The sequence below is a fragment of the Mus caroli genome, chromosome 13 (genome assembly GCF_900094665.2).
Source record: "Mus caroli chromosome 13, CAROLI_EIJ_v1.1, whole genome shotgun sequence".
In the NCBI taxonomy this organism is placed as follows: domain Eukaryota; kingdom Metazoa; phylum Chordata; class Mammalia; order Rodentia; family Muridae; genus Mus; species Mus caroli.
Window position 1 is genome coordinate 56,627,450 of NC_034582.1, and position 7,737 is coordinate 56,635,186.

Sequence of the window (7,737 nt, forward strand, 5' to 3'; positions counted from 1 at the left end):
TTTTTTTTTTTTTTTTGCTTTTGCTCAGCAATTGGCTTCTGCCTCCTTTATTGACACAAACAAGAACCAATTAGGGAATCAACATCTCCCTCTACATCATACCTTTTGTATCCAATAAAAAATTGAAAAAAATACTCTTCTCTGAGATATTAAGTGAACATAACCGTTACAATTACGTAAATGACATAGCAGGAAGTACAAATGTCATTCAGTTCATCAATTTGTCAATTTAGATAAAGTACTCTACCATATTTCCTAACTGGAAGAATTATGATTCTATCCCTGGATTATGTTTAGAATTTTGGCCTGTTACATCACTTGAAAACCATGTCATCTACTCTATAAGCTCTCAATATACTCAATATCATAATACACTGGCTCCTAGTCTATTTGACCTTTCTTTCAGAATGCTCACTAACCCTTAGGTGCAGGAGTTATGAATGCTGAAAGAAAGAGAATAAGCATTCCCAGGGGCAAATCCCTAATAAACTACAGAATATAAACTGATCAGTCCTGAGATCATGTGCACAAAAAGAACAAAAATGAATTCAGCATTCAGCAGGCTTTATTACATATTCATGGATATGTATACAGATGTATACATAATGTTAATCAACAAAGAAAAAGAAAGAATCAGTGTGAGAGAAATGAGGGAGGGGGATATATGAGGAGCTAGAGGGAGAATATCTGGGAGGAGTTTGAGGAAGAAAAATAAAAGGGGTAAAGTAATTATATTTTAACTAAAACATGTATTAAATAAAATGAATTACATAAAATTTAAAAGCCACTACTTTTCAAAATGAAAGGAAAACAGACACTACTACTGAACTTAAACCTTTTTTCAAGATATTTTGTACAAACATTAAACAAAATCAAGTTAGTATGGTAATCAAATACAAATTAATGAAGAGCTTCACTTATAGTAGCCATCATGTCTTACTGGAGTGAACACATAACAGAATTCACATTACATCATGTTCTGCAGTAACTCATGAGCTCTATCCATGCAGCAGAGGCTGGTCATGGTAAAAAGGAAGTGCCTCCACTTTCCAGGCTGTCTCCACTCCAATCCTTCCTTGTTACCATCAGCACCTTACACTCTGGGGTAGACGGCATATGTAGCAATTCCACAGTGGTTGTTCCTGCCTCTGGCAATCTTCATGTAGCCATTCATACCCCATTGCTCACCGTGACTGAAAGGAACCGTGTTTCCCATTTAGTAGAAAGAACACAGGAAAGTGCACTCATTACAATAACTCCACGTGTAACCACTGATCCAGAAGCCTCAATGATCAGAAAATGCAAAACAGCCACCTCTGAGAAACCAAAGTTATCTCAGAAAAAACTGTGCAAATCACAGCATGAAAACTCAGGATATTTTTCCACCCACAGATGGCATAGAACCAACAATATACCATCTTTTATAAAAATCAATGTCACAAATGTATTACTACTCAAGAAACCAGTGTCTAAATCTGAACAACTCACATACTATAACTTGTTTGCCCAGACTTAGTGTTCAAATGTTCAAGTGATGGTCACAAAAGAGAAGGGACAAGTTCAAGTCCAAGAACCTACTTAAAGCCAGAATGGAGACTGGAGTTGGATCTGTGCCTAAGAACAGGGCTTTTTCCACAGAAAGCTTATTCCTTTCCCAGTACCCAAGCCTCCTCTAACTACATTTTCAGATAATCTGATGTCCTCCTCACATCTCTATGGGCAACTGCTCACATGTAGAATGAAATTTCACATAAACACCCTCACATTAGCAAAAATAATAATTTTTAAAAGTCAGGATATCATTGCAACTTGCCTAAAGCCCTGTAAAGTGAAGACACACCTGGAGAAGCTGGCTAAACAACTGCACAAGATAGTAATCTCTAGGATCAGTGAAATATGCTGCCTCCATGGTATACAGCTAAAGCAAAAAACTGCTCTCAACATTGGAAATACAAGCAAACATGTGAGTGTGCGCCCACACACACACACACACACACACACATGCAAATAGGCATAGGGTACACATACAATTGACAACAAAGAACAATATTGTTGTTTAATTTATGTTGGAGAACATTTATGGGGACTCTTATCCCCATTCTGACTCCAAGCAAAAAATTCATTCAAATACTTAAATATAGATATTTTCAGCTTATACCTGTTCTTTATCAGTCAGTATTTCCTGCCATCTGATTCTCTTCCTTCATAGCCATAGCCAACTAACAGAACAGCATGGTTGACATTATTATTCCCACATTTTTGCTCATAATAAATACCTGGAAAATAAAATCACAGGTGTGAGAAGTACCAGAAACCTAATAATGACCACGGCCAATAAAAAATTAGTAAAGTATTTTCTAGTTAGACAAACAACAACAACAACAACAAAACATGTCCAGTAGAAAAGAAGATGTCATCCAGACACCAGCCCAGTTAGGGATCCATCCCATCTGCAGACACCAGACCCTGACTCTATTCCTGATGCAAAGCAGCTCTTGCTCACAGGAGCCTGGTATAGCTGTTTCCTGAAAGGTTCTACCAGAACCTGTCCAATAGAGATGCAGATACTCACACACAGCTATCAGAATGAGCCCTGTGACCCCAGTGGAAGAGCTAGGAGAAGGACTGAAAGAGGGTTTGCAACCTCATAGGAAGAAAATCAGCTAACAAAATGACCCATATCTCCCCAAGACTAAACCAGTAACAAAAGAGTATATATAAAGTGATCCATGGCTCCAGCTACATATATAGTAGAGGATGGGTGTATCTTACATCAATGGGAAGGGAGGACATTGTTCCCATGGAAGCCTGATGCCCCAGTGTAGGGGAATGCTAGAGAGGTGAGGTGGGAGTGACTGAATGGATGAAGGAACACTCTTATTCAGGAAAAGGATGGGGGAGTGGGTCAAAGGGGATGGGATGGGGTTTTGTGTAGGTGTAACTAGAAAGAGGGATATCATTTGAAATGTAAACACATAAAAGGATTAATAAAAATAGAAGCCACTGTTGAGAGGAATCCTGGTAACAGGTTTTCATCCAAAAGCAAAGAGTTACAACAAATATAACTTTGTTAGTAAACACTGCCCTACATATATACAAATACTTTTCTCCTTGCATTTTTACTTAGAGAACTCCATTTCAAGAAAACATATTTGAATATAGAATTATGTAATTCAAGGCACTCTTTAGAATTTAGTTCCTGAAAGACAATCTTTCAATTACTTAATATATATCATGTGGAGGAAAGTTGTATAATTTAAGCATAATAATTATTATATACTATGAAGTAGTCATATGCATGTGAATTATTTGTGTCCCAGTTCATTTCACTTTCTGGTATGATTTGGGGATATTAAGCTGCAAGGAGCTCACATGCATGGGAGCATGTTATTACTATATATGTACTAGTTATTAGCATCAAATGTTATACATAGTAATGTGGTCCCTCAACCTAGCAACAGTCTCACAAGCATTCTTTCTTATGTCTACCAGAGTGGTTCTCAACCTTCCTAGTGATAGTTTAATATAGTTCCTCACGTTCTGATGGCTCACAACCATGAAAATATTTTCTTTGTTACTTCATAACTGTAATTTTGCTACTTCTATGAATCATAATGTAAATATATAACATGCAGAATATCTGATATGCAACACCTGTGAAAGTGTCATTTGATCCCCAATGGGGTTATGACCTACAGGTTGAGAACACATTCTTACTTTCCCTAAAAAATGTGAAAGATTCATGTGAAGCATCAATGCCAACTGAGATGGGCCCTATAGTTGCTACAGCATGCATTAAGGCTTCCTCAGTCCTTGAGATAATAGAAAAGCCAGTGATTCTAGCGGCAGAACTTTCAGGGAGGTACCTGCAGTGTCCTTCCTTTAAAAGGTAAGAGAATCAGTTATTTCCATCCATCTGCAGGGAAGTGTGTGTCAAAATCACAACACTACAATTTGTAGCTGAGTATTCCCAAGTCTGAGCTGTTATTGAACATCCCAGGAAGTGAAATCAACTGAGAGATTTAGAACAAATATCAGACCTCATGTATTCAAAGACACCTTTCTGTCCATAAGAAATTTTCACAGGAAGAAATACCTATTATACGTGGAATGATTTCCATATTCTGTGTGTGCAAAGAAGTAGGAACAGCTACATGGGACCATTTCATCATAAGGGTGTGCACAGACTAATAATGAGACCTTGATAGTATATAGTGATCCTACCTTCCAATGTGAGTTCAGAAGACTGGATTACTCTACAATTTTCTCTTGTCTGAGATAGCTGAAAACTCACTTACCCTTCCTTTGTATGGATAGGTTGACTCAGCCTCCAGACCTTCATTACACCACACGTACTTTAAAGCACGGAATGTATGGCCTCAAGAACAGCCATGATTCCCTTCAGTTCTCGAACAGTCCACTAGGTTTTGTGCACTCAATGAGACTAGTTTGCCTGTTTTCTGAACTATCTGTCCTTCTATGGCACCAGCTGCAGAAAAGGCCCAACAAGAATTACATCTACCCTCAGTAGAGAATAAAAGACAGTCATACACAAACAACTAGCAACCCCAAATCAGACAGCTGAATAGTATGTCAAAGAATGAACTGTTTGCAAGTTGTTGGTGCCAAGGGAAGATATTTAACTCTTCTTGGGGACCTGGCTGCTGCCAGCTTGCTTGAACCCAATGAATTGCTACATACGCATGCATGCACATGTATGCGAATGAACATATTGTCAGGACATAAATTTGTCTGGTTGCTATTACCAAAAATAAATAAAACACAGAATATGGAGAGTGATTGGAATATGGAGGCCACTAGGTATAAGTAGATAATTGTTGATGGACACGAACCATATACCTTGTACAAACAAATGAAACATTCAAAATAGGAACAGATGTTATTAAAAGTAAAGAATGGCTATTATAAGTAAAGATCCTATGAATATTGTTGATCAATTGTCTTTATGAGATATTTGAGGATATTTTGGGTATATGCCCAAGAGTAGTAGGTCTTGAGGTAAAAATATTACCAGTTTTCTGAGAGAATGTCAAATTGATTTCCAAAGTGGTTGTAAAAGTTTGCACTCCAATCAGTGGTGAAGTAGTATTCCTCTTGCTCCAAAATCTCCCCACCATGTGTTATCTCTTGAATTTTTGATCTTAACCATTTTGATCATAGCAAGAAGGAATGTCATAGTTGTTTGATTTGCATTTTCCTGATGACTTTGAACATTTAAGTGCTTCTAAGCATTTCTAGATTCATGTGTTGAGAATTCTAATTAGTTCTGTCTCTTGTTTTGTAATTGGTTTATTTGTGTTGTTTGTGTCTAACTTCTTGAGTTATTTGTACATTTTAGATATTAACCCTCTGTCAGATGTAGAGTTAATAAAGATTCTTTCCCACTCTGTCAGCTACCAATTTGTTCTATTGGCAATGTCACTTACCTTAAAAGCTTTGCAGTTTCATGAGGTCCCATTTACTCCATAGGAAGATGAACTTGAATCGACTAACCTGTACTCTTGGGCTCTCAGAGACTGAACCACCAACTAAAGAACACAAAGACTGCACCAAGGCCTCCCCACTCATATAGAGCAAATGTGCAGCTTGACCTTCATTAGGGTTAAACAATTGTAACAGGGGCTTTCTGAACAAGCTGTTTCTGTATATGGGTTATGTTATACTGGCTTGGCTGCCTTGTCTGTCCTCTATGGGAGTAAAAACATTTAGCCTTGCAGAGACTCAAAGTAAGGTAAGGGGGAGAGTCAAGGGGCCTCCACCTGCTCAGAAGTGAAGGGAAGGAGAAAGAGAAAAGGATTGTGGGAGAAGGTGACTGGGAAGGGAGCAGAGTACTGAATGTAAAGTGAATAACTTAAAAAGAAAAAGAATTAAATTAAAAAACAAAAAGCAAAAGCAAAAACAATGTGAATAAGTAAAAAAAAAATTAAAATTTTAAAAGAGTAAATTATGTGTCACTCTACACTCAACACACACAGAGTTGTCAATGCTAATTTTTTCTCACCAGCAACTCAACAAGACAGTCATGTGATATGTTTATACCTGATTCTTCACAGAAGTCACATAGCCTCTTCTTCTCCAATCTACAAATTTGGGGAGATAACCAAAAATAGGCTGGTGGATGCTTTTTTTCTTGCTAAGATTCTGGACTGGAATATCAGTCAGCATTTTCCTGAATTCTTCTCTTGTCTTCAAGAAAAACAAGAACCATTAGAAAGCAAAATATTTCACACAAAGTATTGGAAAACATAGGTGATGCAGTCTGTCTCAAACTCACCATGTCACCAAAGACATTGAGCTGCATAGTGAAGTTATTCTTTCCCTGATCATTTTCAATGTTATGCTGTTTGACCAGTTCCATATTTTCTTCCTAAACTGCTCTCTTCTGTTCTTCTTCCTCCTGGAAATAACCATAATGTGTGACATTTCTTTATAATAAAACTTGTCCACAAGCTGGCAAGGAGGACTCACTGCCAGAGATCATAAGACAGGTCTCAGGATACTGCAGAAAAAGTCATTCTTCACGTATCTAAGAACAGAAATTCTCACCATCCTGTATTCTTGGTTCATGACTTTGGGCAATTGTTTAATAAAAGGTAGTCTCTATGACCTCTGTTGTACCATAAATACCAATAAGTACCATTCTCCATGGGGTCTGGCTGAATAGTGTTCATATTACTAACCAGGCTGTAGTTTTTGTTAAATTTTATCTTCCACTCCTGCCATTCAGTATCCAAACTGGGATCAGTTGATTGAGTAACTTCAGCGACTCCCAAGCACAGGATGGCCAGCAAGACAGCAGGACCCATGCCTCAAGTACCTAGATGATAAGGAAGGGAAATAAAGATGGCAACTGCAGCTCTTCCAAAATGCCTTTCACTCCATTCTGAGAAATAAGACATGTGTGTTGGATAAAATTAGTTGAAGTACATTTTTCAAATATCTGCCCACAAATTTTGACAATTGATAAATATATACTTGAGGTTAAAGATTCCATGAATGATAATAATTGCTCTACCAAAATGCACAGTACATGCATTGAATTCTAGGAATGGAAACAGCCAATGCAGTCTGGGTACTGCAAACCTAAATTACCAAAAGATGTCCATGAACTTCAAAATTGAAATGTTAGACAGTCAGGGATGTAGGACATGCATTTTCATGAACTTATGTGGCATCTGATTGTAAGAACAATGTGACCAGGAGAGCCTTGATGAAATGATTTTCATATTCCTACCTAAGAGTTGATATGTGTGATGACAAGGGAGTGGGTGGGTTGGGAAGCAGGGCAGGGGGAGGGTAAAGGGGAATTTTGGGATAGTATTTAAACTGTAAATGAAGAAAATATCTAATAAAAAGTTCCCATATTGAATAAAAAATTTCTGAGCTCCTGGCCTTTGAAAATATGAAAAGAATCAGTACTATGCCCCTTGTTTCATCTTTGTGAAAACACATCATAATTACTACTTCAGTGATAAAATGGTCACAAGGAAAAGCCACTGGATATGAGTGGAATACAAAAGATAGCCACACACAGGATTCAAATCATGACTTAACGTGTATGTCAAATGAACACTCATTCTAAGGCCTAAGGAGAGCTATGTCATCTGTTAAAACTTTTGCACATGTCAATGAAGAATTGTAGTTTACCCAGTGTCAATGTGTAAGGAGATAGAAAAAAAATACTTGAGGCACAAGTGACCAACTATTGCTCTCTCT

At 37.5% G+C, this 7,737-nt stretch overlaps 1 pseudogene; it reads right to left on the reverse strand.

Annotated features, from left to right (window-relative positions):
- Positions 1-1,093: 1,093 nt before the first annotated feature.
- Positions 1,094-6,827, reverse strand: LOC110308332 (annotated as a pseudogene).
- Positions 6,828-7,737: the final 910 nt, after the last annotated feature.